This window comes from Callithrix jacchus, chromosome 15 (assembly GCF_049354715.1).
Source record: "Callithrix jacchus isolate 240 chromosome 15, calJac240_pri, whole genome shotgun sequence".
Classification (NCBI taxonomy): Eukaryota; Metazoa; Chordata; class Mammalia; order Primates; family Cebidae; genus Callithrix; species Callithrix jacchus.
This window is the reverse complement of record NC_133516.1, coordinates 5,045,890-5,071,589: the sequence shown is the minus strand read 5'-3', so window position 1 is coordinate 5,071,589 and position 25,700 is coordinate 5,045,890. Positions and strand designations below refer to the sequence as shown.

Sequence of the window (25,700 nt, the reverse complement as noted above, 5' to 3'; positions counted from 1 at the left end):
CCACAGGGTAGTATCAGTGATTATGTGACCCCTGACTTGTGAGGACTCCTCTTTGCTTCATAAGAAGAACAGAAGAAATTTATCAAAGAAGCAAGTAAGGGCCACAGGAGAATAAGACACTGGATGGCAAGAGACCTGGGTCTGGTCATGGCTTTGTCATGTGATCTAAGTCACTTATCTTGCTGGACTTTCCTTTTCTCATCAGTGAGATAAAACAATGAACAACTCTAATCTTCCTTTCTCACTTCCTGTGCCTCTAAATAGATTAAATAGCCCCCATTGGACATACTATTTCAGATACATGGGGGAAAATACCTTAAGACTTAATGGGAAGAAGCATAGAAATGTACACAAGTGGGCAAAATGGATCATACATTCTTTCATCCAATGCTTCTATAAATATTTATTGAGAGCTTGTTATGTGACTGACACTCTCATCACCCTGGCAATACAGTGGTGGCCAGTGCTGATTCATGTGGCCATACAGGTTGAGCAATTACGTTGCTCGAGAGGATGCTATTCACATTATATTGTAAGATAATGACAATCTTTGGAGTTGAGCAGTATGCAATCTGTGCAGCTCTTCATGGTAGCCTTGACGGTAATCCAAACAGAGCACTATCTTCCTTCATGGAGCTTTTGGTCTACTAAGGTAGAAGACAGTAGATAAACAGTCATTCCAATAAGCAAATGTAACTAGTCTGATGAGTCTTATTGTGGTTGCCCTTATTACCACACAAGAGCTAGGCCTCATGTAGGCTGGTCCACTGCTGCATAATTGCTAGAATGCAACATGCCTGGCCCCAACTGTACTGGGTCTGTGCTTGGGCTCCATAATTAGGGAGCACATTAATTCACACCTATGACTCCAGCCGTAATGCTCAGCTGCAATTCTCCAGAGCACAACCACTGCTAGAGTTAGTATATGGACTCAAAGGGCTGCTGGCCTCAGGCCATATGCTGTTCTGGAATCAGCCTTCCCTCTGGGGGCATTAGGCTATGGGTGGTACACAGATTACCTCCTGACAAATTTGTCTTTCCCTTTCTTTTACTTTTTAATTTATTTATTTTGAGACAGTGCCTTGCTCTATCACCCAGGCTGCAGTAGAGTGGTGCGATCATAATTCACTGCAGCTCGAGTGATCCTCCAGCCTCAGCCTCTGAGTAGTAGTACTATTAGGTGTGCACCACCATACCCAATTTTTTCCTTTCAATAAGTTTTCTTTTAAGGTTTTTATGTCTTTTCCCCGTAGTGAATGTGGCCAAATACACTCTGCTTCATGTTTCTTGGCTTCAGATCTTGAGAGAAGAAGTTCAGTGTCTTGGTCTCTTCTTTCACAGAAGGCGCTGAGCCCCTTAAGTACCATCGACCTCTTCCCAAGTGACCGGCTATACCACAGAGTGTTGTGTGGGTTTTCCTTTGTTATGCCACACAATTTGCACTATGTAAAGCTAACGATTCAAAATTTACCAAAATAAGTAATTCTTCTCAATCTTCTGCTCCAATGTAATTTGCTCTGCCCACTTGACCAGAGAAGTGCAGATGGATGCTGGCATACCTTTTTATACATCAAAAATGAGCACTATGAAGGCAAGAGAAAGGTGCTTTGGGAGAGTGTCAAAGGTCTCCTGTTGATACATTGGGGTTAGGGAGGGCATCTCTGAAAAAGGGTCATTTATGATAAGTCTTAAAAGATAAGACTTCACACACCAGGGTCTGTTGGGGGATGGAGAACTAGGGGAGGGATAGCGGGGGTGGGGGATTGGGGAGGGATAACATTAGGAGAAACACCTAATGTAGGTGACAGGGGGTTGGGGGCAGCAAACCACTATGGCATGTGTATACTTATGTAACAACCCTGCAAGATCTGCACATGTACCCTAGAACTTAAAGTAAAAAAAAAAAAAAAGACTTCAAGGAAGAAAGAGCAGGATGTGAAGGTATCAGTGTAAGAATACACTGGAAGCATTGGAGAAATTGAAAGAAGGCAAGATGGATGGATTAGAGTGAATAAAAGGGAGAGTGCCTGCAAGGCCAGGTGGAGAGGTAGGCAGGGCCAGGTAATTCATAACATTGTCGTTTTTGCTTGTGAGTTTAGATTTCTACCACAAGTACAATGGAAAACAACTAAACGCTTTAGGGGAGTGATTTGATCTGCTTTATGTTTTAACAGACCACTCGAGGTTGCCTAATGGATTAGATGGGTGGAGCATCAGAGCCCTCCAGGACTGGGGGCAGATGGAGATGTAGAGACATTAATAAAAAGAAAAACTTTTTTTCTCAAATGTTGCTTTAAAAAAAAGAGTGGGAAGTAGCTTGGCTTAAAATTGGTGGGAGAGGGGAAGTGGCAGTGGGTCTGTACAGATGATACACCATGGAAAACATTGAACTGAATGTGCTGGGAATGGTAAGCAGGTCTGTTTTTGTAGAATTACATTTGAGAATGTCAAGAAATACAGATTCAGTAAAATAGAGACTGAAGGAAGAGGGAGAAACACCTAAGAATATTGCTTAAGATTAGGAATGAGAATTTGTATTTCATTTTGGGCAAGTTGTATTGATTTTCTGTACTGTCCTATATTTGTAAAACAAGATAGTGGGCATTATAAAATATGAATTCACAAAGGTCATTTAGGAAAACAACTCATCTAATAGTTGATGTCTTTCTAGAATATTCTTAGTGAAATTGTTTCAGCTGTGTTTGTTTCCACTTTACTGAACACTCTCACTAGTAGGAAATTTTGTGGCAGGCTGTTTCTCGCACATACTTTTCTTTATTTTTTGCAATAACTCTATGAAATAGGCATTCTTGTCTCCAAAGTTATAGATAATGAGAAAACTAAAGCTGAGAGGATGAGTGATTCCTCTAGGTAGCAGAGCTATTAAGTGAACAGGCTGGGATTGACAGGCCAAGCTGTTCCCTACATGCCATGATGCCTTAGAATACCCCATTCCGAGAAAGCAGGCGAGCCCGGGCGGCACGGGGCCTTGTGGGAGGGCTTAAGGAAGTAAGGTGGCAGACCTGGCGAACGAAGAAAAGCCTGCCATTGCTCCGCCCGTCTTTGTGTTTCAGAAGGATAAAGGACAAAAGAGGTCAGCTGGCAGCTCCAGTCCTGGAGGCGGAGAAGATTTTGATCAAGAAGATGGAAATTACTGGCCTCCTGTGAAGCGAGAAAGAACGTTCTCTTTAACCCAGTTCCCACCCTCACAGTCAGTATGAAAAATGATATTATGATGCCATGAAGCTCCTGCAAGCCATCTGCAGGCAACTCAGACTCTGAGCCAGAGGAAAGGAGCAGTGGCTTCCGGTTGAAGCCGCCAAGGCTGGTCCGTAGCCAGGCCCCCAGCACAGGTCTGCCCAGCCATCTGCAGGCAATTCCAACTCCGAGCCAGAGGAAAGGAGCAGTGGCTTCGGGTTGAAGCCGCCAAGGCTGGTCCATGGCCAGGCCCCCAGTGCAGGTCTGCCCAGCCATCTGCAGGCAATTCCGACTCCGAGCCAGAGGAGAGGAGCAGTGGCTTCGGGTGAAGCCACCAAGGCTGGTCCACGGCCAGGCCCCCAGCCAGGTCTGCCCAGCCATCTGCAGGCAATTCCGACTCCGAGCCAGAGGAGAGGAGCAGTGGATTTGGGTGAAGCCGCCGACGCTGATCCACGGCCAGGCCCCCAGCCAGGTCTGCCAAGCCAGGAGCCCAGGGAAAAGCAGCGGAGCATGCTTCGTACGGCAGTGATCAGGCCCCCAGCAGTGGCACCAATGGGGTCAGCCTCCCAGCCGACTGCACTGAGGCCGTGCCAGCAGCATCCCCTGACAACCCTGCACGGAAGAGTCCTTCCCAAGCTGCCAACGAGGTGTGTGCACTTGAGGAGAAAGAGCCCCAGAAAAATGAGTCCAGCGATGCCTCTGAAGAGGAAGCCTGTGAGAAAAAAGACCCCACCACACTACAAGCGTTTGTACTTGGGCAGAACTTGAGGGACGGAGTTAAGCTGATCAATGAGAGTGCGGACAAAGCCGACATGGAGAGTGCTGGACACCCCAGTGCAGACACGCCAGCCGGACAAACTATTTCCTTCAGCGTATCAGTTCCAGTTTAGAGAACTCAACCAATAGTGCTGATGCCTCCAGCAACAAACTCGTATTTGGCCAGAATTTGAGTGAGCGAGTTTTGAGCTTTCCAAAATTAAATGAGGTCAGTTCAGATGCCAGTAGGGAAAATGCAGCTGCCAACGCGGGGTCCACGTCCTCATCCCAAGAGGCCACCCCCGAGAAGGAGTCCCTGGCCAAGTCGGCAGCCGCCTACACCAAGGCAAAGGAGCGGAAGTGCTTGTTGGAAAAAAGTGGAAGTCATCACGGGGAGGAGGCGGAGAGCAACGTGTTACAGATGCAGTGCAAGCTCTTCGTCTTTGACAAGGCCTCACAGTCCTGGGTGGAGAGAGGCCGGGGGCTGCTCAGACTCAATGACATGGCGTCCACTGACGATGGCACGCTACAGTCCCGACTAGTAATGCGGACCCAGGGGAGCCTGCGACTGATCCTCAACACCAAGCTGTGGGCCCAGATGCAGATCGACAAGGCCAGCGAGAAGAGCATCCGCATCATGGCCATGGACACCGAGGACCAGGGCGGGAAGGTCTTCCTGATCTCGGCCAGCTCCAAGGACACAGGTCAGCTGTATGCAGCCCTGCAGCACCGCATCCTGGCCTTAGGCAGCCGCGGGGAGTGGGAGCAGGTGGCCAAGATGCCCGCCCCGGAGCCTGGAGCAGCCCCATCCAACGAGGAGGATGACAGTGACGACGACGATGTCCTGGCTCCTTCAGGGGCAACTGCAGCCGGTGCTAATGACGAAGGGGATGGGCAGACGACTGGGAGCACATAGCGGCCGGGAGCCCAGCTGCACACCAGGCTGCTGCTTTGTCCGTCTATCCGCCTGCCCACCCGCCCCAACCCCACAGGCAGCTTCCAGGTGCCCGGCTGGGAAACACACACCCCGCTGGGCCGGCCACAGTCTGGACCCGCGTGTCCTGTTCAAAAGCAGACTCAGAAACTGCCTGAATGTGTTTTGGGACATGAGACCTCATCATACTGATGGGCGAAACAAACAAGAACATTTCCTCCCTCTTCTCCTTTCAATTGAAATGGCACATTAAGACTCGTCACAGCCTCTCACTGGGACTGGAGACCTCCTTCCTTCACCCTGTGTATCCAGCCAGAGCCCCTGGCTTTGCCCCGCCCACACCCTTTTCTCCCTGCTGTGGCGCCTAGCCCTTGTGGGGAGCAGCTGGCCCTTGGCCTTCTGCCCCCTCCAGGGGGTCTTTGGCTACAGGCCTGGGACCCCTGCCCAGCCTGGGGAGCTGCCCACAGGAGTGTAGACACTGGGCCTGTTGGACGTGCTGTTAACCACTATCTTCATTGCCCATTTCCCCCTTTCTGTTTGGTGGGGTGTGTATTTTACATCTTTTTTCCTTTTGATTTTCAAAGGCTTTGTTTTGGTTCCTTAGGTTAAGATGCTCTCCAGCGTTGAGCAGGCACAGCTCTGTCGAGGTGTCTGTCCCTCACCTGTGGTTCTGGCCTCTGAGGTGGGGGCAGGGACCCCACTTCTTTCCCACCCCAGGTTCCTCCAGGCTGAGTCAGGGGGTACTGAGGAATTGGGGCCCTGTCTGACCTAGGCCTGGAGAGTGCCTATCTGGGAAAAGGTCACTGGACCTGAAAGGGTTCCCAGGGTTCCCTGCCCGCCCCCAATCCCTGTCTGTCATGTGGTTCAGTGTCATCAGGCACCAGGCACAAACTGCTTCCCACTGTTGGCCATCCCTCTCCAGCCACAGGCATCACTGCCCCCAGGACTGTCCAGGGCCAGGGGCCTCTGTGAGAGCCAGAGGAGGACCCTCGCCAGGTCTTGGTGGAGGAGCTTGGGGGCTGGTTCCAGAACAGGTGGTCTCACAAGCATGCAGCACACTGGAGTGGACGCCTGTGCCCACCTGACTGGAGTGTGGCCAAGAGCCAGCTGGCACCACCTACCTGGGGAGGCAGAGGAGGAGGTCCTCTGGGCACAGGGCCTCTTCAGGACCTCAGAGGAAATCTCCGAGCCCCACTGTCAGAGGGTTAAGAGAAGGCCACCTTCTGCAGCTGTGCCGCCCACTCCTCTAGGTGGCCAGAGCCCTGGCCCACAGCCCCCAGCAAGCCTGAGCCAGGGAAGAACCAGAGGCCCTCCCGAGAGATGCAGTCACACATCTCTGCTTTAAGCCTTAGCCAGCTAGTGACGAGTACAACCAGATAACGCCCATGTGTTTTGGAACATTTCTGTAAGATTGTCATATGAAATGTATGTGGGAACTACATTAATCTTTTCCTAAAAAAAAAAAAAAAGAATACCCCATTCATCTTGAGCTGTTCTTTCTTTTTTTAAAAATACATATTTTATTGCATTTTAGATTTCAGGGTACATGTGAAATACATGCAAGATTGTTACATAGGTGCATACATGGCAATGTGGTTTGCTGCCTTCTTCCCCAGCTGTTTTTTCTATTGGAAAAATATCACTTCCCTTGTATTGACTGAGTCAGAATCTGTCCTCCCTTTTGCTTCCACCCTTCAGTGCTAATACAAGCTTTTGGATTAGTTAAAACCATACTAAATTTATTTCTATTTTACTTTTTTAATCACAAAGATTATATTTTTCACTGAAACTTAGTCACTGCATACATACTTTATTGCACGAGTTATAAGTGGATCAACAATGATATTAGCAATGTAAGTTCATGTGCATTTACATGCAACAGCTGCCCTAGATTCCGGTGCATTTTGTGCCAGGCACTTTACTTTGTAAATATGGCAAACATAAAGGGACTTTGCTACTTCAGTTCATGTGAACAAAAAATTATATATATCATCTTATAAAATATCTGTTATGTCAAACCCAGGGGAAAAAAATGACAAAAGGAACACACACACACACACACACACACACACACACACACACACATTTATTTATTTATTTATTTTTATGATACTTTAGGTCCTGGGGCACATGTGCAGATCATGCAGGGTTGTTGCATAAGTACATACATGGCAATGTGGTTTGCTGCCTCCATCCCCCCGTCACCTATATCTGGCATTTTTTTCTATGTTATCCCTCCCCAACCTCCCTACCCCCTGCTGTCCCTCCCTTAGTCCCCCCAACAGACCCCAGTGTGTGATGCATCCCTCCCTGTGTCCATGTATTCTCATTGTTCAATACCCACCTATGAGTGAGGATGTGTGCCGTTTGATTTTCTGTTCTTGTGTCAGTTTGCTTAGAATGATGGTTTCCAGATTCATCCATGTCCCTACAAAGGACATGAACTTATTAAAAGAAAATGTAGTGATAAAAATGTTAGATTAGTTTCATGTTCTTAGGGAACTAGCATTCTAAGAAGGAGAGAGGCAATAAACAAATAGACTAGAAGTCAGATTGTGATAAATACCATTAAGAAAATAAAGCAGTGTACCAGAATAACCCAGAAGCATCCTTCTGGCAGCGATGTGGGGCTCAGTTGCAGAAAGGCACTAATGGGAGTAGGGAGATCAGGTAGAAGGCTGTTGAAGTCATCTAGGTAAGAGGTGGTGACAACTGGGATTGGAGTGGAGAAGTGCACATATTCACATGGTGTTTTGGGGACAGAGTTTACCAGGCATTCTGGAATTTATTTGGTTACTGTCCTATGGCTCTGACAAGAAATAGGGCTCTCTCTGGGCCTTTGGTTTTGAGGTGGACAGCTATTTACATAGGGCTTTCCATTTGGCTCCCCAAGATGGAAGTTACTGCTCTAAGCTTACACAACTAGGAAGGAAGAGAAATAGGAGGTAAATTCTATGTAATAGATGTTATTTCCTTTTTTCTGAGACATGAATCAGAACTGTCACACAGAGGCACAGAAGTTAGCAAAGTTTGCTTATAAAGTAATAGAATGTCATAAGAATCATAATTCCCAGAAGATCTAGAGCATGCTGATTTCCAGGCTAGGTCTCATTTTTTGTTGTCATTGTTCTTTTGAAACTGGCTCCGGTTATTGTTTGCCTCTTTATCTTTTAAATTGAGAGCAATTCTCAAATTAATATTCCCTACTTTTAAAATCCAGATTTTTTGGCTGCAAATGACTGAAAACTAATGCAAACTAGCTTGAGAAAAAAAATAAAAGGTAGGGGGAGTTGCTTGACGCACAAAAATTGCAGAGATGTGAAAAGTGTAGGTGGCCGTATAAAAGACTGAAGCCAGGACTTTGTGCTGCTAACTTTAGCTTCTTACTACGTATCAGAATCCCCAGTTCAGGCTCTGTTCCTAAGGAACCAACCTAAGCCAGAGCTTTGCAGCTCTTTGGCTAGCCCTTGTGTTATTTTTTCAAAGCTTCAAGTTAATAAGTTTATATTTGCAGTCTATATGTGAGGTTTTAATTTTGCTTTTATAATAATACAATATTTTACTGAATACATCATCTTGAAGCACTGTTTAGACATCATAGATTTTTTTCTATTTTTTTGTTTTATAAATACAAGAAACAGTTATAGATGAAAAAGTCTCATTTTCGAAGACTAGGATGAGTTTTCTAAGCTATGAGGAAAGATTTGGGCACTGAGAATTGTCTAGAAGTAAGTTAAGAGTATAATAAGAGGTGGCATTATAAGACTTAGAATCTTACAAATACTCCATTAACACCACAGTGAGATGACTAGAGAAAAAAGAAGTTCCTTCTTGATTTTTTTATAAAGGCTGAGTTGTAGTCTGGCTTTTATGTTGATCTGGCAACCAGCTTTTTCTTATAAATCAGTAGCTGTGCTAATAGCCAACATGCTGGGTGGCAGACTTTTGATTTTATTTAATGGTAGTAATTTTCCCCAAGAATAGACTGAGGATTTGCCTGGATCCAAAAGTGAATTTCTTAATATTAGCTTTTGCTCTATAAAAGACATTAGGGAACATTTTGAAATTCTTCTCTCTAGCATCTATTTCTAATTAAATTTCATTACAGATCAATATCAGGAAGCATAGAATATCTTCTGACTTCAGAATTCCACCCTCCTCCTTAGAGGAGGTTCTCGGTTGCAAACAAATGACTGTGATTCCAAGTACAACGGGCATATGCAGAAGGATTTCAGGAGCTCAGAGTCCATAGAAAGCTGGCAGGGCAGGTCTGGAAAACAGGCAGGATCAGCATGTTCTTGACGATGAGCTTCAGGCTGCACAGCCAAAGTACTGCCACAAAAACGTTTGCTGCTGTGATGAATCCAGTGTCTCAAACCCCTTCTCCTTTGCGTTATGCTTGTAAAATTCAAACTTCTATTGCCAGCCTGACTGCTTGGGTTATTTACTCCCAAGCTATAACAAAGGATGAAATCAAGCACCTCTAGAACTTGGTTTATGAAATATGTGCTGGGATTTCTCTCCCACCCAGAAGACAGAGAAAAAGTTATCCAAAATTTGGATATTAATAATAAAAAGTACGGGTCCATTTTTTACCATTTATCTAATTTATTATTAGAAACATTAATATATTTTTGAAGCCATGTGCACGTGTGTGTGTGTGTGTGCATTCCTGTTGTGTGTCTGCTACAAAAATTGGGGTAACAGTGAGACTGATAGAGTGAAAACTGAAGAGAGTCACAAAATATAAAAGGGCTTCCATTTACTGAATACCTATTATGTGCAGGTACATACTTGAGAATTATCCTTTCCATACATTATCTAATTTAATTTTCACAACAATTTATGAGTTTGTTGTTTTTCATTCCCATGTTTCAGTTGCAAATAATAAGACATAAAAAATGTGATAACTTTCCTTAATCATATTCCTAGTAATTGATAGATCTTAGGCTTTTTTACACTGTAATGTTATGTGTCATATTGTTTCTCTCTTTCTAATTAGTTTACAAAAATATTTTAAAATCATTTCATTGAAAATATTGTACAAAAAAGAACAGATTGAGAATAGTAAAAAAAAATCACAGAAACAGCATTGGTCAGACAATTATAGTAATTAAGATTTCCTGTAGAATATTTAATGATTCATCAATGGATCAACGTTTGCAGGAGCTTGAGTATCTAGGGAACAAATTCTGCAAATCCCTTTAGAAGGCGACGAGAGCTTTCACTTGTTGACAGTCACCTGTTAAATGATTCCATTCATTATGATACCTGCAATTTAGAAAGTGTTTTTTTATAAAGGTGTGGCATCAATTTTATTTACTTCTGTGTGTCTTTTAGGCTTAGAACATGCACATCCAGTGATAGTTTTACTAGTCAAACATTATTCAGTTAGTACAAGTTACATATATTATTTTCTTCACTAAACTATTTATAAAACAAATAAAACTGTCTATTGAGTTCTTTTTGCTTACTGGGAAAGTGTTTGACTACAGTCAAAATCAGAAACTTTGTTTTGATGGTTCTAAAGCCTCCAGTATGACACAGTGCAATTGGGATTCCTGCAAACCTGCTTTCATCTTTTTTTCTTGTAATTATGGAAAAGAGAAAGCCATAGAGAACCTCAGTGAGACCACGGTGACTCTCTCGCATGGAATTCAGGCATGTAACTATGTAGTAGCCTCTCACCCAGATTGAAAGGCTTCAGATACTTTAGTTTTAATCCTCAAGATCTAGGATTTGGCCACATTTACCACCATACCATTTTCTTCCATCCTTCCCCTCATATGCTTACCTTCAGTGATAAAAATCAGTTTGCAGTTCTTATAATGATTCACACAATTTCACACTCAGAAATACTTTGTCTCACGTACAAAATATCTGCTGTTTTGGGAGATGGAATTCTCTGAACCTAGAAACTTATTTATTTATTTATTTATTTTATTATTATTACTATTTTCAGCTTTTGAAATGACGTCTCACTCTGTTGCCCAGGCTGGAGTGCAGTGGCATGATCTTGGCTCAGTGCAACCTCGACCTCTGGGGTTCAACTGATTCTTTGGCCTCAGCCTCCGGAGCAGCTGGGATTACAGGTGTGTGCCACCACACCCAGCTAATTTTTGTATTTTTAGTACAGATGGGTTTTCACCATGTTGGCCAGGCTGGTCTCAAACTCCTGACTTCAAGTGATCCTTCTGCCTTAGCCTCACAAAGTGCTGGAATTACATGTGTGAGCCACCATGCCCTGCCCTAGAAACTGATTTAATTGCCCTTTCTCTTTACTCCACAGTTCCTGTGCATACCTTTACACTTAATTATCACAATGAGGATGATTGGCCATTGTAGACAAATCTTATTTTACAATTAATGCACATTGTATTTCACAGATATAATCTCATTTTGTTCTATTGATGACAACTTGAAGGGATACCGTCATCTTCATTTTCAGAAGGGGAAACTGGTTTTGCAATGTTAAGTAACTTTCTTGGGGTCAAATCCACATTTGTCTGATTTTATTGCCTATGTAATTAAACGCTAAGCTTTATGGCCTCCCTCCTGTTAATATCTATTTGTCTGATTTAGTGTAAATTATAAACTGCTTAAGAGCAGAGATCTTGCCTTATTTGTCAATAAACCTTCCTGGCCCCAAGCAGTCACTCAATAAATGGTTGTGGAATAAAGTAATTAAGTGAAAAGGACACTAGATTAGGAAGAAGATCAAGGTATAAATTTTGGCTTTAAGAGTTTTACATATATTAGATGGTTTTTAATCTTCACATAAATCTTGAAACATAGATGACATTAATTCCTGTTTTTTATTTTTACTTTTTTTCTTGTTGAGTAAGTAAATTAAGGCCACAGATGATAGTGTTGAGTGACTCAAACTCAAATCTTTTTTTATTCTAAAGCCACTAATCCTCTTGAATCTAATGAATAATAGGTACCATTAATACAGTAAAATGTATGAGTATTTAAGATAACAGTACATGTTTTGCTTTATTCATTACTTTTGTTTTTCCACTCCGTTGTTAGTAATAAAAATTCTAGGGAAGATTTAAACCTACCTTTAGGGAAGACAACTGTAAGAGGGGCAAAATAGTTTTTAGAATGGAAGAGAGAAGTTAATTGGAAGCAATGGGAAGGAGCTCTAGAAAACAACTTCTCTAACACCTGGTGTTTAAAGAAGAAAAAAATGAAAGGGATGCTTGGAAAGGTGCCTTTGGGGGTAACAATTAAACATGAAGAATTTCAGCAACAATAGGAAAACATAGTGAAAAATAACAAAGAAAGGAAAAAACATAAGGCTTCAAAAGATGCTCAACAGTTTCACTAGACTTGTGTTACCCTCAGTCATTATTAGAGATGATGTAATATAGTGGTTTGGGAATAAAAAACATAACTGAAAATCCAAAGTTGGGGTAGCCTTCAGAGCTGGTCAAGTCAAAAGCTCAGCATTGTCATCTAGGACCAAGGTTTGCCCCATCTGTCTTTCACAGTACAGTCTTGGCCTCATCTTACGGCTTGCTCCCTGCTGGTAGCAGCAGAGATGCTAGTACATGCTTCCTAGTTCCCGCAGGAGAGAGAAGCAGTGTTTTTCTATGACTTTCTCTTAACAATGAGGAAACTGTTGGGATCTCATTGGTTAGAATGAGGTCACATGATTATCCCTTACCCAGGCACATTTCTGTAGCTAGGGATGGGGTCAGCCATGAAGCACATAGACTTCAATGCAAATAACTATGTCGATGAGCAGGGGAGATGAAAGAATGGACGCTGGGTAGGTGACTAATAGTGGACACTGCAGTGATAATACCTATGCAGTTTAATTGACAGAATGAAGGTGGGAAACCCTGAAAAACAATAAAGTACTACACTTTTATCATACAGCGTAGTAGTCACTAACCACATGTGGTTATTTGGACCTTGAAATGTGATTAATCCGAATTGGATACTTTAAATGTAAAGTACACCTCAGAGTTGGAAGATTAAATACAAAAAAGTGAAACGTAAAATACTGCATTAATAATTTTTATATTCACAACATGCTGACATAACATTTCAGATATAGAGGGTAAATTAAAATTCAAAATATTTCTTTTTACTTTTTAAAAAATCTGGCTACTAGAAAATGCAAAGGTATACATGTACCACACATTTGTGGCTTGAATTACATTTCTCCTGGATAATGCTACATTAGGCTGGTGATTTTTTTTTGTTTTGTTTTAACTTGGGGAACTATGTCACTAAATCTCTTTAGAGAAATAGACAAAAACAGAGCTGTTCTGGTTAAATGGGATGGGGGAACTGGATAGTTCCGAGTCCCAATAGATCTATTTGCCAATTCCTGCAAAACCATTCTTGAAAATATCTACATTGGCTTGCTGCAGTGGCATAAAATGTTTTGTTTTTAATTCCAGTGCTTTCAGAGGCCCAGGCAGGAGCATCACTTGAGGCTAGGAGTTCAAGACCAACTGAGCAATGTAGGGAGATGCCAGTCTCTACAAAAATTCAAAAAGAAAAAAATTAACCTGGCATGGTGACACATGCCTGTAGTTCTACCTACTAGGGAGGAACCCTTGAGCCCAGGAGTTTGAGGCTACAGTGAGTAAATTGTGATGGCATTACTGCACTCCAGCCTGGGATACAGAGAAACCCTGTCTCTTAAAAAAAAACTTACATGAAATACAGGATTTTATCTGAATTCACCAAAAGCATTTTCCCTACTATAGTTGTAGGAATTATTTTGTTATTACTTGTTTAAGATTTTTCCCTAGGAAAGTAAGTAGTGCAGTAAGAATGGCTTTCATTGGGCTCACACATTAAGAAGAGAGGGAGTCAATGGTATTGGGATCTGTTTATCTTTTTACAGGATCCTAGGAGCCTGTGATCCTCATAGGCATTAGGCATTTGAGTCATGTAGGACAGGGTTCTTCCTCATATTTGCTTCCTTCTTGTTCTTATTATTTGCTGTTGGACCAAAGTCCAATGTAATATTAATATAATATAATAATAATATAGGATCAATATAATGTAAGATTGTATATTATTATATAGTATTAATCCAAATAATATATTAATAATAACATAGTATTAATCCAAATAAATCAATAGATGAGAAAAAAGCAACCTAAGGGGGTAAACATAGAAGATGAACACATTATAATTTTCCATTTTTCTGCATCACATACAATATATATTGTATCTTATTCAAACTTCATTCAAACCTGGTACAAAATTGTAAGTGCTAACCATTATTTAAGTGAGATTTTAAAGTCTGATTTCCTGAAAAAGAAAATAAACATTTTTTAGAAGTTTTGAAAACTAAAGTTTACAATGAATAATTTAAATATAGCATGGCACTTGCTGGTTTTCAGCTGTCAACTATGTATTGCATGAAAGGAAAGAGTGATTGTGAGAATGAGTTACAATAGTGCTACATAAGCCTTGATGGGTAAGAGGGTTAAGACGGAACCCATTTCTGTCTTGGATGTAGCAAGTTATCATTCTGTGGTTTGTCAAAGCCACACTCCCCGATTTGAATTCAGATATCTGGGAGGTCTCAATGAAGACATCTTTAATGGTTCCGTTTATAATACATAACATCCAGATAATAACAAAACAGCAAGTAGTGCTTACATAGCGCTTACGTAGGTAGGGAACTGTGAGTGTTACTCAGTCCCTATTTACAGTCAACAGGACAAGAGTTAGCTATAAAGAAAGCTGGTAAATTTAGCCAGGGGAGTGTTTTGTGTTGGGAAAAGGAAAATGAATGAATATAATGTCAGGAAGTTTCTGATGCCAATACTGAGTACAAGCCTAACTCTGGCAGGGAATTTGCAAGTGCTAAATTAAACTGTGACTGGGGTGTCATCTCAGATTCTGAGGAGCATTTTAAATATTTATTACAATATAAGCAAGGGCTGAGTAATCACACAATGGCAGATTCACAGCTTGAGGAGCTGAAAGTGTCCCACAATGGCAATTCTTTATCTTTTAACATTAAGAACATTCTCTGGTTTCCTAATTATGACAGGGAGTTTGGTCTTCAAGGCCTTAACCTTTCCAAAGACAGCTATGCTGACTGGGTTTAACCCTCAATGTTACTGCTTGGCTCTTGTGAAGGGAAAAGTGGCAACCAAATATTTCTGCGATCCTCTCCTCTTGGGGCTACCAAGTGGCAGCACTGAAGACAATGATTCCTGCAACCCACTCACCCCACAGGCATGCATGGTCTCTTATAGTAAGTATTATGTAGGTATTAGTTGCTGTGTTTCATTCTTCTTCATCAGATGTTAAGTATAGTCTTATATTTGGGGGCAAAAATTCTCTAAGAAAGGAATGCTAGAATCATATATAACACTTTTACAGTAATAAAAGGACTTTTGATACTATATATTAAAAATTTCATGGTATCCTCATTAAAGACTGTGTTAATATGCTTAATATCTTCTATGTTTTTTCCTTGGGCTATGTTTTTAATAGATGTTATTAAATAGTCAATAGAATTTCTTCTTTAAATTCAACATATTTTATTTTAAATACTAAATACTTGCTTGTCTTTTTCATTCTATAACTTCAACTTACCAGCCTCAGGGTTACTACTGGCTATCATCTGAAAACTAGAACATTGCACTGAAAATCATGAGTGATAAGAAGATATGCTTATAGTCCATTAGCACCTAGTTTGAAGCTGTTATCCTGGCTAATTATAATAACAGGAAGGAAGGGAGGAAAGACGGAAGGAAGGAAGGAAGAAATGAAGGAAGAAAGGAAGGGAGGGCCTGGAGTCTTGGAAAGGGTCGAATGTTGGTAGATTTGTCCACTAGAAGAAAATTCTAGAATCTGTTAACCCCTAAATGAGCAGGATACACTCTACCCTTGCTCTCATTAACTTATTTGTTAATTCAAAAAATATTTATTAATCTATTTGGCTTGACCCTTGCTGTGATATACCTAGAATATAAAATAGAATTGATCCGTACCCTTGTAACAATTTTTTATTATTGAGAGAGACCAACAATTAAAAACAAGCAGCAATATAAAATGTTTAGGGATGACAAACGAAGTAGAGAATTATGGGAGTCCATATTAAGATTATATTAAGATTTGCTTTTATCAAAGGAAATATCAAACAAATTGATGTTTTGAGACCACACATGAAATAAGTCAGAATTTTTCAAGTAAAGAAACAGAGGATGAGAGTTTTAAGACTTGAAGATCCACATTTGTAAAGCCTCAAATGCATGAAAGAACTGGCACTTTTAAAGACCTGTGAGAAGTTCAAGGTAATTGGAATATTGATGCATGAGGGTAAGAAATGATGATAAATTAGGCTAGAGAACACAACAGGTACTCACCAAGTAGAGGAGCTTGGAGTTTAAGTGTTTGTACTTTATACTCAGGGCAATGTGTATACATAAAGTACTTTTCAAACTGGAATAACAAGATTACATTTTCATTTTACAAGAATCCTTTGTAAGCAGCAGCATGGGCCAGACCAGATGGAGGTCAACATATGATGTTAGATGATTGTGATAGTTCAGACAAGCATTGATGGAGGCCTCAGTTTGTGGTCAATTGGGTGCGTAAATAAGAGAAGAGACACATTAAACAGAAAACATAAAAGGTTAATTGGAGACGTTGTGATTGATTGGATGTGAGGAATGTGGTGAATGTGGTGGAATGTGGAGAGAGACAGACAGATGTAGAGAGACACACACAGAGACACGAATCAAGGCTAACTCCCAGGTTTCTGTTTTAGAGAACAGGATTTACTGTGATAGGGAAGATGAGTGGAGAAACACCTTTGAGGAAGAAGATAAGAGTTTCCATTTTGAAAGTGCTGAATTTGTTGTAAGACATTTAAACAAAGCCATGCTATAGCAGCGAAACTAATCAGTTTGGAACACAGAGAACTGGCCTATAGCATATAGATGGGTTTTGAAGCCATTGAGATGAAAGACCTCACCTAGTCATATTTTGAGAGAGAGAAAAACAGGAGCATATAAAGGGGACTGCAGAGGAATGCCAAGAAAGGCAGCAGAAAAATTAGTAACAAAATAAGAACAAATGGTCACCTGAAATTAGGGAAGAGAATGTTTCAAGAGACAGCTACATTCAGTTAGGACTGATGTTACAGATAAGTCAAAAGACTGGAGTTGATTCTGCAATCTTGTTGGTGGCCTTGGGAACAGCTCTGTCTTAAAATTTATGAGCACAGAGGTTGGGCTGTAGCAGGTTTTGAAATTAGTTTAAAGATAAGGAGAGTAGACATCTCTTTTGAGAAGTTTGGCTGTAACTTCTGGAACAGTCTATATGCAGGTAGGTGAGAACTCCACAGCAGATTTTATTTTCTCAAGGTGGCAAAAATTTGGACATGTTAAAATGTGAATGAGAAAAATGCCAAAAGTGGAAGAAGTTAACCATAAAAGAGGAAGGGAACGCTTGAGAATACATGGTCTCAGAAACTTAGGACGGGTAGTATCCAGGGGATAGATAGAGGCTTTGCCTTAGATAGACAGGTCACCTCTTCCAGTCAAATAAGAGGAAGGAAAAAATGGATGGCTGCAGGTGCTGAAGTTGGTGGTAAGAAGATGGGAAGCCCCCTAAACAGACTCTGTGTGTGTGTGTTTCTGTGTGTATAAAAGAAAGAAAGCCCTGACTAGAGAATGTATTAGGATTGGGAAAGATACATTTAAGGACACCCCAATTCACTCATATTCACCCAATGTCCATCCCGAATATAAGATGCATCTATTTTGGATTCTCCTGTGAGATAAGGTCTTCATAAAATCTCCTATGAGATTTTAAAGGCAGTGTCATTTTGACATACTGCAGAGTTTAATAAGAATTTATCATATGAGATTAAAACCATATTCATTACCCTGCATTGTGTACTGACTGGGGCACAGTAAAGGATTCTTTTGCACGTCATGGCTGTATTGTTCATGAAGTCTGTCACAATGCCAATAATTTACCACGAAATTTAGTAAGCCATAATTGTTGATCAAGCTAAATGTTTGGATCAGATCAGTTATAGACTGTCAGACTACTTACCTCTTGTTAAATTATGCACACACTGATCTCCTAAGGATTCAACCTAAAATGACCACATTGTAGTTCTAGGATTGCAGCTCTAACTCTTTACCAATAAATGGATAAATGATTGATTATAGATAAGACACCAGCTACTCTAAATTTGTTGCTTTTTAACGTGTAAAAAATAGCATATTTATTATAAATAATTTGGGAAAGAATACAGGGAAGAAAGTAGATATTGCCCTAATTCTCACCCAGAGAAAACTGCTCCTAGTATTTTTTTCTATATATAAGCACAGCTATTTTTTAAAATTTAGATTATACTGTGCAACATTTATTTTTACTTTTCACATTCTGAACATTTCTTCATGTTGCTAAATATTCTTCAATAGCATGATTTTCAATATCAAAATTAGAATACATATAAATTATGCATATGAAGGATTTTCCATAATTCAAACAATACTCTATTGTCAGTCATCTAGATTTTTTCTGATTTTCTATTTTTATATTGAGGCGACTATCTCTGCACACAAAACTAATTCATATCTCTAATTTTCTTTTCCTTTGAGTGTTTAGCTGTTTTTAATTGTCACTAATACTCTGGTTTTTTTTTTTTTTTTTTTTTGAGACGGAGTTTCGCTCTTGTTACCCAGGCTGGAGTGCAATGGCGCAATCTTGGCTCATCACAACCTCCGCCTCCTGGGTTCAGGCAATTCTCCTGCCTCAGCCTCCTGAGTGGCTGGGATTACAGGCATGTGCCACCATGCCCAGCTAATTTTTTGTACCTTTAGTAGAGATGGGGTTTCACCATGTTGACCAGGATGGTCTCGATTTCTTGACCTCCTGATCCACCCGCCTCGGCCTCCCAAAGTGCTGGGATTACAGGCTTGAGCCACCGCGCCCGGCCTTACTCTGGTTTTATAATGGATGACAGCAAAGTTGAACATTTTGTGTTTAAATGAAACTATATTTTGGGAGGAAAGAACTCTTAAATCTGAGCATTTAAAAATATTAATGTACTCTAATGTACATAAAGTACTTTATGACAATGACATATTATCTAGACTTTCTTTTGACATCTGAGATCTAGGTGTTTGAAATACAGTAAAGATAACTCTTCTTACTTCTGTGTCACCCAGCTAATCCATCATCTATGATCCAAGAAATGAATCCTTCTATAGAATAGATTATGCCTTCCCCCTGTCAGCCTGAATTTGAATACTTACTCGGATATTGACATTCTGTGACTTTTCTAATAGAAAGATAAGCATTTATCTAGACATATGTCTTGAGCTATACTGAGCCAAGTCATAAAGAATTTATAGTTTACACTAATTGAAAGTGAAATTCTTACATAGCAAATAATGTGGAAGTGGGCTGCTGGCTTCTTTATAATTTTGATTTTTCATATCCAGTAACTGAATAATAATTCTGCATTACTAAACATTTTTAAACTTCATATTTCAGGTGAGTTTTCTAAAGTTGCTTTATTAGCTAGAAATTCAAGGAAAATAGACATATTACATTTATTTCCTTGCAGTATTCCCCTAAGTATTTTCTGTTCTCTTTGTGTCAAGGCGTTTTGTTCTGGAAGTATATGCAATAGTGTGATAATGGGTGTGGCATGGGAAGAGATATGCTATGTAAATTGAAGGTATTAATTATTCCTATCTCACTTCAATTTTGGCAACTGCACTACTAGATGGAGATGATATACAGTATGTATGTGTGAATCACGTTTTAGAGAAGGAACAAGTTAACAACCAAAATTAGATAACTAGTCTCCAAACTAGAAGCAGAATTAAATCAGACTTACAGAATTTCTTTAACTCCTGGTCAGTATGTTTGCCAGAATCTGCTACTTCTTTTAATAAAAATACCCCCACCACGCCCCCCACAACACACATACTCTGCTGACATACACCAAAGCTTCATGAATCTTGTCCTTTGTTCTCATACACTGTCTTCTAACTTTGTAATTTTTCTCTTTTCTACATTTGCCCCTGGGAGTTTTTTTGAAGAGGAATTTTGACTTTTGTTTCACACCTTTTTCCTGTAGGTTTTAATTCTTTTCCAAATAAAATCTTTTCATTTTCCAGCTTTGCACCAAAAATTATCAGAAAAAAAAACTGTAGAAGTGTATGCAGGGGCCATCCAGTTCAGCCCCACTGCTTACTAGTAAATTTAGTAAAGTTCAGAGATAAACGACTTTTCTAAAGTTGTAAATGATGGCAAAACCGACAATATAATTTAATTGATTCTTAATCCATTGCTATTTTTTAAAATCTTATTAAATTACATAGTAGTAAAGATTAAGTGTCACAAATTCTAGTAATTTTTTAAAATGTTTGTGAGATGTTTATTTATAATGTTTTCAGCTTAAATAAGGAAGGGAAAGCTTTCAAAACAGTAGTCTAGGATCCAGAGATGATCTGACTACTGGAGAACGTTGTAACTAGATTGGAAAGACTACAATTGTTTCTTAATCCACAGTGAAGCTTCTTCCCATGCAAATCCTTCAAATTATGTAATTAACTAGTTTAAAGGGCCCAGACTGGCTTTAGTATGTTATGATGAAATACACTTATCAAACAACAGAGGGGAATTTCCAGCAGAGCAGGTTATTCTTCCATAGCCTAACAACAGAGAATTATGGAAAACAAAACATCACAGATAAAAAGTGGCTTGTGAGGAAACTTCTGTTAAACACTTACATTACAAATAAACTGGAAATGCATAAACAACCCAGAATTGAGCCTAAATGCCATTAACCAATTTATTTCCTCTCCCAGGAATTAATTTTTCTGGGTTTACTCATTTATCATCTTTAATAAATATGTGTGGCCTACAATCTAAAGCACTTTTAAACTAAGAAGTGAAGTACTAAAAATGTTTAAATGCATAATTATAAATCCTGCTGCAATATAATAAAATCCAAGGGCAGAATATTAAAAACAGCTTCCGTGATTAATGCTTTGAACACTTAAAAGAACATTATCACTGGGGAAAGGGCAAATCATTTTTTTTTCCTTTAGGATGAAACAGGGTAATTGTACTTGACAGTAGTCAGGGATGGGGAATTTACAGGTCACGGATGTAGTTGTGTTCCTGGTTATCTTAAGTGCATAAAGAGCTCTCTATTTCTGCTGATAACCAAGGGAAAGCTCTGCTAGAGGGCCTGGGGAAGTCACGTGGAACCCAGGGAAGAGGCTGGCAGAAGAGCTGCAGCTCTGTTCTGCTAGAATTGGTCTCACCACTCCCTTTACCAGGTCATTTGTTATACAAGGCTGTTCAAAAGGAGAAATAGTGCAGGGTATATGTGTGTTTGCTATAAACAGTGAACAGCCTGTCTGCTAGCTGAGCATCCTGCTTTTTCTTTGTCTCCCTCCCTTGCATGACATAAAATTGCACTAATAGGAATAATTAATTCTATCAGAAATCTGCATATTCATGCCTAAAGTTTTCTCTCAAAGCCTAAACAGTCTGAAAAATATTTGCAAACACATACAGAAAAACTATAATCACTATATAGCTGCTTAAATATAGAGACTCAACAGATGGATGCTTATTTGAACTTATGTTCAAAATTGGATGAAGAATTTGGAGCCCCATTTCCATCTCTGCTGCCATTTGGAAATGGCAGTAGCATGCTCACTGCATCTAATTCCAGTTATCTCTGTATTGCACGTCTCATGATTTCTGGGAAAAGCTAGAGTGCCTCTCCTTATGTGCCAGCTACTGCTATAGAGCTTGGTTTTATAATTTCATAATCACTTTATTCTCAATAGGAAATTACAGTGTACTAAACAGTGTAAGGCATATGAAACCTATATTTGCCTCATAAAATTAATTTTAAATTATTAGCCTCACAAAAATTAATTTCCAATGAAGGAGGAATGTGTAAAATGACTAAAATCTCATTTTAATAAGTAATTTCATGAATTTTTCTGATCGCAAAAAATTAGACTAATTCTTTATTTTATAAAGAAAATAAAAATATAATTTAAGTGAGTTTTTACATAATTCTAGACCAGGCCCAGAATACTCTCTAGAGGATGGTAAGTGGTCAAATATATTTAACCATTGGGTGGGGTAAAGGGCTGAAAGAGAGAAGCAAAACTTTTCTAATAGTTTACAAAAAGAGGGGAAGGGATTAATAAGCTTTTTTTGCATAAAGCCAACTGAGTTGAAAATATTAATTTTATACCTTTTAGTCAAACACATTGACATCTAACTGATGCCACTAGAATACAGGCATTCGTTTTTGCATGTTGTAAATTTAGAAATTGAGATAATTTGGATAGGAGTTAGAATGAAGTTTACTTTTACCTTATTTTTAAGTTTCCTAAGAAAGTGAAAAATCTAAACAAGCTTCCCAGGCTATTTTATGTGTGAGTATGAGAAAATCGTTTTCAAGCTCATTCCTTCCATTCCTCTTAACATTGGTTGAGAGCTTAGTGTGTGGGTATATTTGTTTTCTACTGCTGCTATAACAAATTATTATAAGCTTGGTGGCTGTATTAGTTCACCTGAGACTTGATATAAAGAACTACCTGGGGCCAGGAGCAGTGGCTTATGCCTGTAATCCCAATATTTTGGGAGGTGGAAGCAGGTGGATTCCCTGAACCCAGGAGTTCCAGACCAGCCTGGCCAACATGGTGCAACCTCGTCTCTACTAAAAATAAATCAACTAGCCAGGTCTGGTGGCAAGTGCCTGTGGTCCCAGCTACTTGGGAGTCTGAGGCACGAGAATGGCTTGAACCCGGGAAATGAAGGTTGCAGTGAGCCAAGATTGCACCACTGCACTCCAGCCTGGGTGACAGAGCAAGACTGTCTCAAAAATGCATGGTTCTGCTGGCCTTACAGGAAGCGTGGCTGGAGAGGCCTCAAGAAACTTGTGAAAATGGTGGAAGGTGAAGGGGAAGCAGACACATCTTTGCATGGCAGAGCAGGAGAGAGAGCAGAGAGGAAAGTGCAACATACTTTTTTTTTCTGTGGTGGAGTCTCACCTGGTCACCCAGGCTGGAGTACAATGGAGCGATCTCAACTCACTGCAACCTCCACCTCCCAGGTTCAAGCAATTCTCCTGCCTCAGCCTTCCAAGTAGCAGGGATTACAGGTGTGCACCATTACGCCTGGCTAATGTTTTGTACCTTTAGTAGAGACAGGGTTTCACAATGTTGGCCAGGCTGGTCTCAAACTCCTGACCTCGTGATCTGCCTGCCTCAGCCTCCCAAAGTGCTAGGATTACAGCTGTGAGCCACTGCACCCAGCCAGGGCTACACACTTTTAAACAAGCAGATCTCATGAGAGGTCACTCACTGTCATAAGAATAGCAAGGGGGAAGTCTGCTCCCATGTTCCAGTCACCACCAGTCCCCTCCTCCAACACTGAGGATTAGCATTTGACATGAGACTGTAGGGACACAGAGCTCAACCATGTCAGTGGCTCAAGAGCAACACATGTTTCTCTAACTGTTCTGTAAATTAGAAGTCTGATAGATCTCACTGGGCTAAAGTAAAGGTGTCACAGGGCTGCATTACTTTTTGAGACTCTGAGGGAAAAGTGTTTCCTTGCCTTTTTCAGTATGTAGAAGAGGCCATCCTCATTCCTGACCTCCTGGCTCCCTTTCTCCACCTCCAAAGCTGGAGACACTGTGTATTTCTAACCATTCTTCTGTAGTCATGTCTCCCTCTGGCCACAGCTGGAGAAAGTTCTCTGATTTTCAGGACCCTTGTTTTTACACTATGTCCACTTAGATAATCCAGAATTTATCTTCCCACTTCTGGGTCCTTTACCTTAATCACATCTGTTGAGTCCTTTTTGCCTTGTGTGGTAACATATGCACAGATTCTGGGGACCAAGAAATGGATATCTGTGTGTGTGGTGGGAGGGGCATTATTCTGCCTACTATGATGGGAGGTAGTATTCAGCTCATAGGCTGATAAGCCAGCCAGCTTCAGAATATATTAATATAAATATATTTTAAATAAATTCAGTGTATAATAATCCGTTATTTATCAAAGAAGGGAATAATCATCTGCTTTCTGTGTATAAAAGACTTTCATTATTAACACCATTTGAAATGTTTTTATATGCACATATATATATATTTTTGAGACCAAGTCTCACTCTGTTGTCCAGGCTGGAATACAGTGGCACAATCTCGGCTCACTGCAACCTCTGCCTCCTGGGTTCAAGTAATCTCCTGCCTCAGCCTTTCAAGTAGCTAGGATTACAGGCACACATCATCATGCCCAGCTAATTTTTGAGTTTTTAGTAGACAGGATTTCACCATGTTGCCGAGGCTGGTCTCAAACTCCTGGGCTCAGGATCCACCTGGCTTGACCTCCCAAAGTGCTGAAATTACAGGCATGCACCACCACACTCAGCCTATGTACATACAGTTTTAAAATTAAATTAATGCTATTGATTAACAGTAAATTATGGTTAAATAGCAATAATTCCATTGCCTTCCACAAGTCTGCATATTTTTAATAATATAATTATAACAACAAAACTTTATATGTAAAAGTATCTTATCGTCTGTTTTTTTCACTTAATACTTATATATACTATTTATGAATTGTTGTTTTATTAAGCTTTACACCTGATGTTAGAGATGTATGTGTTTATAATTTCTTGTTAGTATATATAATGCTCCTCTGAACATTTATTTATTTGCTTTTATTGCTATTTTCTTTTATTAAATAAATCATTTGGAAAAATTTCTGTGAAAGAAATTACACAGGAGGATTGCTTGAAACCAGAAGTTTCAGATCAGCCTAGTTAACATAGTAGACCCCATCTCTACAAAAATTAAAAATATTCGTTGAGTGTGGTGGCATATACCTGTAATTCCAACATCTTGAGAGGCAGAGACAGGAGGATCATTTGAGCCCAGGAGTTCAAGACTACAGTGAACTATGATTGTGCCACTGCACTCCAGCCTTGGTTATGGAATGAGACCCTGTCTCAAAAAACAAAACAAAAAAACAAAATGAAAACAAAAAAAATTACAGAGTTAGAACATTTGGCTATCTACTGCTTTTCTACCTATTCTCCTCTTGTTATTTCTTTATAGAACAATAATTTTGTTTGGGTTTAGGGGGCAATTTGGCCAAAAACCATGAGTCAAGCCCGAGCATGAATTTGCCTTATAAGCCAAAACTGGAAATTCCCATCCCCTCTGTTAGGGATCAGTTTAAGAATAAAAACTGACTAAATAAGACAAAAAAAATGGCTGAAGACCAATGTCACAGGGTCTTGTAAGAATTTTGTTGTACGTATTTCCTCTCTTGCCTGTCTGCTTAACCTGCTCTACCTGTTTTTTTGTTGTTATATACCTGTATTTTAAAAATAAAATTGAGATTACATGAGCAGAATTGGCAATACCAGAAATCCTGTGACCCAGCTCTCTTTTTGTATTGACGTAGCAACACTGGGACCAGTCAGTATCAGCTTGCTGGCAAAAGACGCAGAAAATGGGGAATTAAAAGAATCAAATATTTACTTACTTCAAGCTAATATAGTCAATTACATCTTTTGGCTCACAATAGTAGTCCATTTTGCCAACAAGAGTGGAAAATACTCAAACCTGATGGCTAAGTATCCTTTTTCCCAGAGCAAATCAATTTCAGATATGTCAATACTTTGTTCATTTGCTTGCAGTCAAGGTTAGTAACCTTGGAGCTGGGTTCCTACATGTCAATGTTATGTCCACTTTAACTCTTAGAGTCCCACCTTTTCTTCCCCCATACATCCAAGTTTT

The 25,700-nt window shown here is 40.1% G+C and overlaps 2 pseudogenes; both read left to right on the top strand.

The window, feature by feature from the left end:
* LOC118151180 (prostaglandin E2 receptor EP3 subtype-like) overlaps positions 1-25,700 on the top strand; it is a 46,221-nt pseudogene that overhangs the window by 10,176 nt on the left and 10,345 nt on the right.
* LOC100412155 (ran-binding protein 3 pseudogene) lies at positions 3,902-4,879 on the top strand (annotated as a pseudogene).